Genomic DNA, 11,687 nt, shown 5'->3' on the forward strand with positions numbered 1-11,687 from the left:
AACTACCAGCATTACCACTATAACTACCATCGCTACCACTACAACTACCAGCACTACCACTATAACTACCAGCATTACCACTATAACTACCAGTACTACCACTATAACTACCAGCATTACCACTATAACTACCAGCATTACCACTATAACTACCATCGTTACCACTACAACTACCAGCATTACCACTATAACTACCAGTATTACCACTATAACTACCAGTATTACCACTATAACTACCATCATTACCATTATAACTACCAGCATTACCACTATAACTACCAGCACTACCACTACAACTACCAGCATTACCACTATAACTACCAGCATTACCACTATAACTACCATCATTACCATTATAACTACCAGCATTACCACTATAACTACCAGCACTACCACTACAACTACCAGCATTACCACTATAACTACCAGTATTACCACTATAACTACCAGCATTACCACTATAACTACCAGCATTACCACTATAACTACCAGCATTACCACTATAACTACCAGCATTAGCACTATAACTACCAGTATTATCACAATAACTACCAGCACTACCACTATGACTACCAGCATTACCACTATAACTACCAGCATAACCACTATAACTACCAGCACTACCACTATAACTACCAGCATTACCACTATAACTACCAGCACTACCACTATAACTACCAGCATAACCACTATAACTACCAGCACTACCACTACAACTACCAGCATTACCACTATAACTACCAGCATTACCACTACAACTACCAGCATTACCACTATAACTACCATCGTTACCACTATAACCACCAGCATTACCACTATAACTACCAGCATTACCACTATAACTACCAGCATTAGCACTATAACTACCAGCATTACCACTAATATACAGATTTAGGCACTGCCTAAAGCGGAGCCAGCATATCCTCCAAATTCACAAGCATAGAATAGAAAGTTTTTGACTTTTCCTTACTCAAAAAGCAAGGAGAAGGGGTAAGGGCAATCAATAGCTGGAACATAGTACACCACAGAATGATGCATTATATGCTTTTTATAATTTCTAGTGTTCTAAAATAGCTACCCACCCAGAGGGTTTCTTTACATAAAACAAACTTTATTTATTTGATTTATATATTTTTTTATTCCTTGTTTCTTGCTTGATACGCCTGAAAAAAAAAAAAAAAAACAGAAAAAAAACATTGAAAAAAAGTTTTGATTCTCCTGCAACTCCAAATGCTCTGCTCCAGAAAATTCATTACTTTCTATTTTACTCAAGCATATACAGTCGAAGCTCTCTGAGCGACCGCTCTCGTAAGCGACCAGCTCCGATAACGACCACGATCACGAATCACCGATTGAATTGTCAAACAAACTCTGTATGAATTCTAAGCTCTCGTAAGCGACCAACTTATCGGTGCGACCAGCTCCGTAAACGACCAGAATTTCAAACCACCAACTGAGATTTTCATTTTTTTTTAAGCTCTCGTAAGCGACCACAATGATTTTTGGCTTTACAACACCAGCCAACACCTGATAAACATCATATCCAATGCATGCTGAAATCACATATAAAGCGTAGTAGGCAACCATGTGGGCAACCAGTAGGCAACCATTAAAGAATTTCATAATTACAATTTTCTTAACTTCAATTTCAACCATGGGATTGACATTTCTTTGTCTCCAGAAAATTTATAAATGAAGGAATTTCTAGTCCATTACCAGCTCCACGATTTATCCTTTTTCCAGTTACAATAGCCATCCACTTGTTTGTTCGACGCTTTGGAATCGGCTAACAAAAGACGCCATGCGATCGTCGTAGACGCAGAAGATATTCTCATGACGAAAAGCGCTTAAGTCGTCGATGTAAACGAGCATAACAAGCTACTTTGCGTAGAATTAATTGCTATTAAATAAAACAACTCGCTCTCATGATAAGTCAAATACCTAGTTTTAAAAGTTTTAAGATTCCAGCGTTTTAATTAAGCTCCCGTAAGCGACCAACACCTATTGTTCAAGTTTTTGACGCCCAGTGGTCGCTTATGAGAGCAACCTCTCGTAAGAGACCAGCTCCGTTAACGACCACAATTTTTAGTTCCCAAGGTGGTCGCTTACGAGAGCTTATCGAGTGGTGGCTTGTTTCTTATGCCCTTTATAAATTCTGTAGGTTCATGGCTGTCAACCTAACTTGGACAGAAATCTTGTGAAATCGGGTGAAATACAGAGAATGTATGAACATTCTCACAAAAATTAGGCTTGGTCCTAAATCTGGTGACATCCGCCTAATGCGTGAGTTGACAGCCTTGTAGGTTGATTGTTTGGTTTTGTGTTTGCTCGCTTTACGACAAAACCCAAATACAGGCTGTATTTCTCTATGTAAGTATTACCATTTCTATAAAAAATAAATAAATAACAACTCAAACGTACAAAAAAACACTTGAGTATATAAATATGAAAAAAACAATGTGTATTGTGGTAATATCAACCAAACAAAAGACAAAAGACCGCTTGATACAATGCATCGATCGAAAGAGGAATTAATGCAACAGCTACATACAGCGATAAAATTGTTGACTGGGGATTATAGGGAAATTCATTATGAGAATCACCAATCAAAATTATTGAGTAACTTAACTTAGTAAGAATTAAGTTTTACAGCTTACGTCGGTTTAGCACTTATACCATCGTTTTGATAGAGACAAAAGATTTTCTCCTTCCTTAGTTCCAATTTCGTCATTAGACATTGTCTTGCCAAGATTCTGGTCTCTTTTTTTGGGAGTTTGTGACAGCAATTTGTTAAGTAAAGGTTTCAATGCATACCTGTCAACCTCCGAAAATCTCAAGGCTTGAAAATGTTTGGGGAGGGGTGGGGGTATATTCATTTTTTGGGGGGGAGGGGTCAAAAAGTCAAATTATTTTAGGTTTTACTGTATTTGTCAGGGTTTTATTAACAAATTCAACATTCACAGATAGTGCAAAAGTGTATTGTGTTTTTATTCTACCAAGGAGACATAAATATTGTAAAATTATCACAAAGTGTGCGGGCAGGCGGGGGCGACCACACATGGTACCCGCGCGATGACCAAAAAAACTAAGTCGCATAGTTAATTCCATTTCTCTATACCTATGGAGCTCCTGTCTCCGCTATAACTACCAGAATTACCACTATAACTACCAGCATTACCACTATAACTACCAGCATTACCATTATAACTACCAGCATTACCACTATAACTACCAGCATAACCACTATAACTACCAGCATTACCACTATAACTACCAGCATTACCACTATAACTACCAGCATTACCACTATAACTACCAGCATTACCACTATAACTACCAGCATTACCACTATAACTACCAGCATTACCACTATAACTACCAGCATTACCACTATAACTACCAGCATTACCACTATAACTACCAGCATAACCACTATAACTACCATCATTACCACTATAACTACCAGCATTACCACTATAACTACCAGCAAACCCACTATAACTACCAGCATTACCACCATAACTACCAGCATTACCACTATAACTACCATCATTACCACTATAACTACCAGCATTACCACTATAACTACCATCATTACCACTATAACTACCAGCATTACCACTATAACTACCAGCATTACCACTATAACTACCAGCATTACCACTATAACTACCAGCATTACCACTATAACTACCAGCATTACCACTATAACTACCAGCATTACCACTATAACTACCAGCATTACCAATATAACTACCAGCATTACCACTATAACTACCATCATTACCACTATAACTACCAGCAATACCACTATAACTACCAGCATCACCTCTATAACTACCAGCATTACCACTATAACTACCAGCATTACCACTATAACTACCAGCATTACCACTATAACTACCAGCATTACCACTATAACTACCAGCATTACCACTATAACTACCAGTATTACCACTATAACTACCAGCATTACCACTATAACTACAAGCATTACCACTATAACTACCAGCATTACCACTATAACTACCACCATCACCACTACAACTACCAGCAATACCACTATAACTACCATCATTACCACTATAACTACCAGCATTACCACTATAACTACCAGCATTACCACTATAACTACCAGCATTACCACTATAACTACCAGCATTACCACTATAACTACCAGCATTACCACTATAACTACCAGCATTACCATTATAACTACCAGCATTACCACTATAACTACCAGCATTACCACTATAACTACCAGCATTACCACTATAACTACCAGCATTACCACTATAACTACCAGCATTTAGGCTCTTACCGAAAGTGCTAGCACTTTTTTTGGCATTATTTGGCTTCGCGAGCACTTTTTTTTACATTTTTTCCCAAAAAGCACTGCTAGCATTTTTTCTTATTATCGACTGATTATTTATATAATTTCGCGTTAATCAGCACACTCTGACTTCACATATGTCGTCCAAAGCCGCAATTTGCATTCATTTTCGTCAAAGGAGACGAGGAGGCTGGGGAATATGTTTGATAGGTCAGCGGTTGCCTTCTAGAACCCGGTCCATCACGTCAGTCCTACTCGTGGCTCGTTCCAAGATGGCGTCATTCACTAGCAATACTGGAAGTCAGCCAAGCAAGGCAGAGATAGCTCGAGAGCGTACTCTGCCATCAATCAGTGGAACAAAACAAATCTAGGGGGAACTGTGATGTAAAGAACATAAGCATACATGATCGGATTCAGCATTATCCAGGAGAGGAACTAACAATCAAAGACGGGAAGTTGTTTTGTCTGGCATGTCGCGAAATAGTGTCTTCAAAGAAGAGTATTCTAACTACACACTTGGCTTCAAAGAAACATGGAAATGGTAAAGAGAAACTGAAGAAGTCTAAGTTGAAGGATCAGACTATTATGGAGGCTTTTAGAGCGGCGGACATGACGCAGAAAGACAGCACTCTACCAATATCTGAACGGGCCTACCGACTCGAAGTGGTCGAAGAGTTTCTGAAGGCTGGCATCCCACTTGGGAAAATCGATAAGCTACGCTCCCTCTTAGAAAAGAATGGCCAACGTCTCACAGCAAGTGCTCATCTTGGTCAGTACATTTCAATTGTTCTCAAGCAGGAAGTCGAAAGGATAAAAAATTAACTGACTTTGCCTGGCTAGACTGGCATGACAAGAGATGTTTCGATGATCTTTGACGGAAGTACACGACAAGGAGAAGCAATTGCTGTCATCCTGCGTTTCCTTGACGAGAATTGGTCGATTATTCAACGTCTCGTCAAAATTGATATATGTTCCAAGTCAGTGAATGCGGATGATCTTGCACAAGTTCTTAATCAGTGCCTATCAGTTGATAATGGTGTCAAGGTCAATTCGTTACTCGCAGCCATGAGAGATGGGGCAAGTGTGAACCAGGCAGCGTTGGATAGGATTGCATTTATCTTTCCTAAGCTGCTCAACGTTGTGTGTTTCTCACACACGCTTGACAATGTTGGGAATCATCTTGTCATTCGAACTCTTCTAGAGTTCGGTAGCGTGTGGCTTCGCCTGTTCCGCCATAGTTACAAGGCAAAGCTGTTGTGGAAAGATCTGACTGGGCAAAGACCGAGATCATACAGTGAGACCAGATGGTGGTCAAATTGGGAAGTCTACAAACAAATGTTACTGCAGTTTGGAGATATTGAGGGATTCATGATAGAAGCAGAAGCCGCTAATATTGGTCCACAGTTACTCCCTCAACTCCAGGCAATACTTTCCGATCCTGAGCGAGTGATCAACCTGAAGCTCGAGCTCGCCATCACCATCGATGTTGGGGAGCACTTTGTAAAAGCGACCTATTTCTTGGAAGGTTATGGCCCTCTCGTGTTCTCGTGTTATGAGAAACTCCATGCTGTTGCCCAAGCCTGCCAAGCCCCTTACTTTCCAAACGTGCGTGCAGTCGCAGCAGCAATCGCTGAAAAAAATCCTGCCGAAAACGTAGCAGCCCTCGAACAGCAGGCAAAGGCATGTGCTCAACCAGCCATAGATTGGTTTCTTAGAAAGTTCAATGTCCAACTATACAACACAGTGTTAGCGTTCAAGGCTGCGAGGTATATGTGTCCGGTCAGCGTACAGTGACTGAAGCCAACTCAGCACTCAGTAGAGGCCTTGCGAATCTTCCCTTTTCTCAATGATGATTGCATTATCAACGGCCTAAAAGCTGAACTACCTGCTTACTTAGCTGCCACTGCAGATGTGGTAATCAACACAGAAGAGCGAAAGGTAAAATGGTGGCACGACCACAAGGAACAGCTCCCTCACTGGGCTTCTGCAGTGAAGAAAGTGCTGTTGGTGCAGCCATCCTCGGCTGCAGCAGAAAGGGTATTCTCTGTTCTCAATTCCGCATTCAACGACCAACAGGAGCATGCCTTAGTTGACTATCTGCAAGCAAGTGTGATGACCCAGTACAACAAGCGATGACTAACTTCTAAAATGGGTAATGATGACCCAATGACAAGCGTGTGTTGGACTTAAATGGAAAAAAAATTGATTGTTAAATTTTGATGTTAAAACATGTGAGCGAAAATCTGAAAATGTAATGTTCTATATGATTAAAAAAAGTCTGAAAAAATGAGCATTTTTTTTTAATCCACAAGCATTTAAAAAAAAATAGCATTATTTTAGCACTTTTTTGGCAAAAAACAAGCACTGCTTTTAGCATTTAATGCTTTTTTAACTAGCACTTTCGGTAAGAGCCTACCAGCATTACCATTATAATTACAAGAACTACCACTATAAGTACCAGCATCACCACTACAACTAATACTAGCAATACCACTATAACTACCAGCGTTACCACATCCATCGCCATAATCACCACCAGAATTATTACTACCTCCACCATCACTGCTACCACCATCATCATCACTAACAACATCACCTGAAACAATGCTTTATCCCTAACGCGCTTCAAGACGTTTGTCCATTAGCCTTTTTTAGCTTTATAATCATATTATTTCCTTACGGACTCGAGGCGTAAGACCTTTAAGCATGTTTTTCGATTCTGCGACACAGTGCATAGTTCAACTCAGGTATTGGTCCGTGCATTCTTAGTTAGACTTTCAGACGCAACAGTCTATTTTTAGAAAAAGAATGAAAAAGCCTTTCATATCTTAAAAAATGTTTATAAATTAGGGTGGTTCTGAAAGGAAATACTGCCTCGGGCATTTCCCGTTTTGAAAGACCATGTGAAGGTCGGATAACTAATGGTTGCAAAATTATTATGTATAGATATCTGTGAATCAGATAATAAAGTAATTGGTTTGCCAACGTTTTTATTACAATTATGAAAAAAATGAATATTTTCAGCCTACTCGGTCCTCTGGCCTCAATTGACACAAACCTAGATCGATGTCTCGATGGTTTAGTGTGATGACGTCTATAAATGATGTCAAGCGTGAATGTGGGCAATAATAATAGGCCTATCTTTAAGGGGGCTAAAACCGGATATGATACGCGCGAATAATACACCGGTTACACCTCATAGTGCTGGTAAAACTAGCAAAACTTGAGAAATATCGCAGTTTGATTCACGTTTATCTTGATTTGTTATCTGGGATCAACTTCATTCACACGTACACAACATTTTTTATTTGTCTCTAGTTGTTATGGCGATAGTCAATACAAGTCATATTGATATGTTGGATTTTTACATCAAATTTAATCAGAGGGAATCCCCGAAAACACCTCACAAGCAAGTGCTAACAGCACGCCTGAAATAGAACTTTCAGATAACAGAATTTGAGTGTATAAAAGAGGGTATGCGAGATGGTCCAGTCAAACACAGCTTGTTTAACAGCGGAAAAACAAGTTCAGCTGCACACAAGACACGAGTCAATCGATTCATCATTCTCCAGTCATGAAGGTAAGGCCTGACACGCTTTCCGTCGCTATGGAAACGCTGACAAGGAGGCCATGTATAGGATAGGATAGAGGCCTTTACGTCGCTATGGAAACGCTGACAAAGTAGGTCATGTATAGGATATAGACCTTTCCGTCCCTATGGACACGCTGACAAGTAGTTCATGTATAGGATAGGATAGAGACCTTTCCGTCCCTATGGACACGCTGACAAGTAGTTCATGTATAGGATAGAGGCCTTTCCGTCGCTATGGACACGCTGACAAAGTAGGCCATGTATAGGATGTAATAGAGGCCGTTCCGTCCCTATGGACACGCTGACAAAGTAGGTCGTGTATAGCTTAGGATAGAGGCCTTTCCGTCCCTATGGATACGCTGACAAAGTAGGCCATGTATAGGATAGGATAGAAGCCTTTACGTCCAAGAGATTGCAACATATCTACCTTCAAATGTGACATGGGTTGGGCCGAATCTGGGATCTGTGGTATGCTATAGCCCCGTTAGGGTTCACCATTCAACTCTCATTTTATCCACCCTATTATTTTTTTTACCTTTCTTTATTTCTCTTCTCACAAAGAAAGGTGTTCTTAGAATGTGCATCGTAAAACCTCATTTAAAAAAATTTCTTAAATTATTATAGTCATAAAATAATAATTCATTAACCCATAACTCCCTTTAACTTAAATGGAAATACATACTCAAAAGGAACCCAACGTATCAAGAGGATGTACGGGATAGATCTATTGTCTGGCGTAAGGGTGCCAATTAAGGGTTCTCACGGGATTCGTATGCCAGGAACACAAACTCTAAAATAGGGTGATCCCTCCTTAAGCTCAAGCGCTATCTTCCCCCTTTGAATAAATGTTTTGGCTTGAACATATCCATGTTTTCCACCTCTCAGCAGATCTCTTTGTCGTTGAGCGTCCTGTTGCTGTTCCTAGTGGTTCTGTGGAGCCCGCAAACAGAGTCCTGTGGTCTGAGGCCCCTCACATGCAAAGTACTGCGTCATCTATCAGACGATTACGTGCCAATCCTACTCCGCAAGAAACCTAACCTTGCAAACGACCTCTCGGGACCTTCTCAAACACAAGAATAAACATTGGAGCATCACGAAGCCAACGAGATGTCCCTAATGCGCCTGGGCGCACTAGCAGAGCCGCTGACCATGTCCATAGGAGAGTGGGCACGACGTGCCCATGGAGTTGGGAGACTGACGAGGATAGCGATAGGTTCCCCAAGTTCATCATGAGGGCAGTTTGCACTGACCGCGCTCGATGTGGCGTGTGCAGGAAAGTGTTTTACGAGCACACGGTGCTAAGAAGGCGATGTGATGCGTCCCTAGGGCTGGTGTGGGAGAGGGGTACCCATACTGTGCCTATTGCTTTCGTCCGCGACGTGTGACACGAGAAGACTTGGGAAAAGAATGGAAATGGAATATAGGAAAAACAGGAGAAACAGCGAAAACCGACGAGAAATTCGAGGAGCGAGATTTTGACCGCTCGAGAAATGGGGCGAGAGCAAAAAAGGAAGGAGGGGAAGTACTGCGAATATAACCAAAACCCGTCACCACCACTACCAGCATTAGCACTATAACTACCAGTATTACCACTATAACTACCAGTACTACCACTATAACTACCAGCATTACCACTATAACTACCAGCATTACCACTATAACTACCATCGTTACCATTACAACTACCAGCATTACCACTATAACTACCAGTATTACCACTATAACTACCAGTATTACCACTATAACTACCATCATTACCATTATAACTACCAGCATTACCACTATAACTACCAGCACTACCACTACAACTACCAGCATTACCACTATAACTACCAGCATTACCACTATAACTACCATCATTACCATTATAACTACCAGCATTACCACTATAACTACCAGCACTACCACTACAACTACCAGCATTACCACTATAACTACCAGTATTACCACTATAACTACCAGCATTACCACTATAACTACCAGCATTACCACTATAACTACCAGCATTAGCACTATAACTACCAGCATTAGCACTATAACTACCAGTATTATCACAATAACTACCAGCACTACCACTATAACTACCAGCATTACCACTATAACTACCAGCATTACCACTATAACTACCAGCATAACCACTATAACTACCAGCACTACCACTATAACTACCAGCATTACCACTATAACTACCAGCACTACCACTATAACTACCAGCATAACCACTATAACTACCAGCACTCCCACTACAACTACCAGCATTACCACTATAACTACCAGCATTACCACTACAACTACCAGCATTACCACTATAACTACCAGCATTACCACTACAACTACCAGCATTACCACTATAACTACCATCGTTACCACTATAACCACCAGCATTACCACTATAACTACCAGCATTACCACTATAACTACCAGCATTTAGGCACTGCCTAAAGCGGAGCCAGCATATCCTCCAAATTCACAAGCATAGAATAGAAAGTTTTTGACTTTTCCTTACTCAAAAAACAAGGAGAAGGGGTGAGGGCAATCAATAGCTGGAACATAGTACACCACAGAATGATGCATTATATGCTTTTTATAATTTCTAGTGTTCTAAAATAGCTACCCACCCAGAGGGTTTCTTTACATAAAACAAACTTTATTTATTTGATTTATATATATTTTTTATTCCTTGTTTCTTGCTTGATACGCCTGAAAAAAAAAAAAAAAAAAAAACAGAAAAAAAACATTGAAAAAAAGTTTTGATTCTCCTGCAACTCCAAATGCTCTGCTCCAGAAAATTCATTACTTTCTATTTTACTCAAGCATATACAGTCGAAGCTCTCTGAGCGACCGCTCTCGTAAGCGACCAGCTCCGATAACGACCACGATCACGAATCACCGATTGAATTGTCAAACAAACTCTGTATGAATTCTAAGCTCTCGTGAGCGACCAACTTATCGGTGCGACCAGCTCCGTAAACGACCAGAATTTCAAACCACCAACTGAGATTTTCATTTTTTTTAAGCTCTCGTAAGCGACCACAATGATTTTTGGCTTTACAACACCAGCCAACACCTGATAAACATCATATCCAATGCATGCTGAAATCACATATAAAGCGTAGTAGGCAACCATGTGGGCAACCAGTAGGCAACCATTAAAGAATTTCATAATTACAATTTTCTTAACTTCAATTTCAACCATGGGATTGACATTTCTTTGTCTCCAGAAAATTTATAAATGAAGGAATTTCTAGTCCATTACCAGCTCCACGATTTATCCTTTTTCCAGTTACAATAGCCATCCACTTGTTTGTTCGACGCTTTGGAATCGGCTAACAAAAGACGCCATGCGATCGTCGTAGACGCAGAAGATATTCTCATGACGAAAAGCGCTTAAGTCGTCGATGTAAACGAGCATAACAAGCTACTTTGCGTAGAATTAATTGCTATTAAATAAAACAACTCGCTCTCATGATAAGTCAAATACCTAGTTTTAAAAGTTTTAAGATTCCAGCGTTTTAATTAAGCTCCCGTAAGCGACCAACACCTATTGTTCAAGTTTTTGACGCCCAGTGGTCGGTTATGAGAGCAACCTCTCGTAAGAGACCAGCTCCGTTAACGACCACAATTTTTAGTTCCCAAGGTGGTCGCTTACGAGAGCTTATCGAGTGGTGGCTTGTTTCTTATGCCCTTTATAAATTCTGTAGGTTCATGGCTGTCAACCTAACTTGGACAGAAATCTTGTGAAATCGGGTGAAATACAGAGAA

This window comes from Nematostella vectensis, chromosome 10, assembly GCF_932526225.1.
Source record: "Nematostella vectensis chromosome 10, jaNemVect1.1, whole genome shotgun sequence".
NCBI classification, from domain to species: Eukaryota; Metazoa; Cnidaria; class Anthozoa; order Actiniaria; family Edwardsiidae; genus Nematostella; species Nematostella vectensis.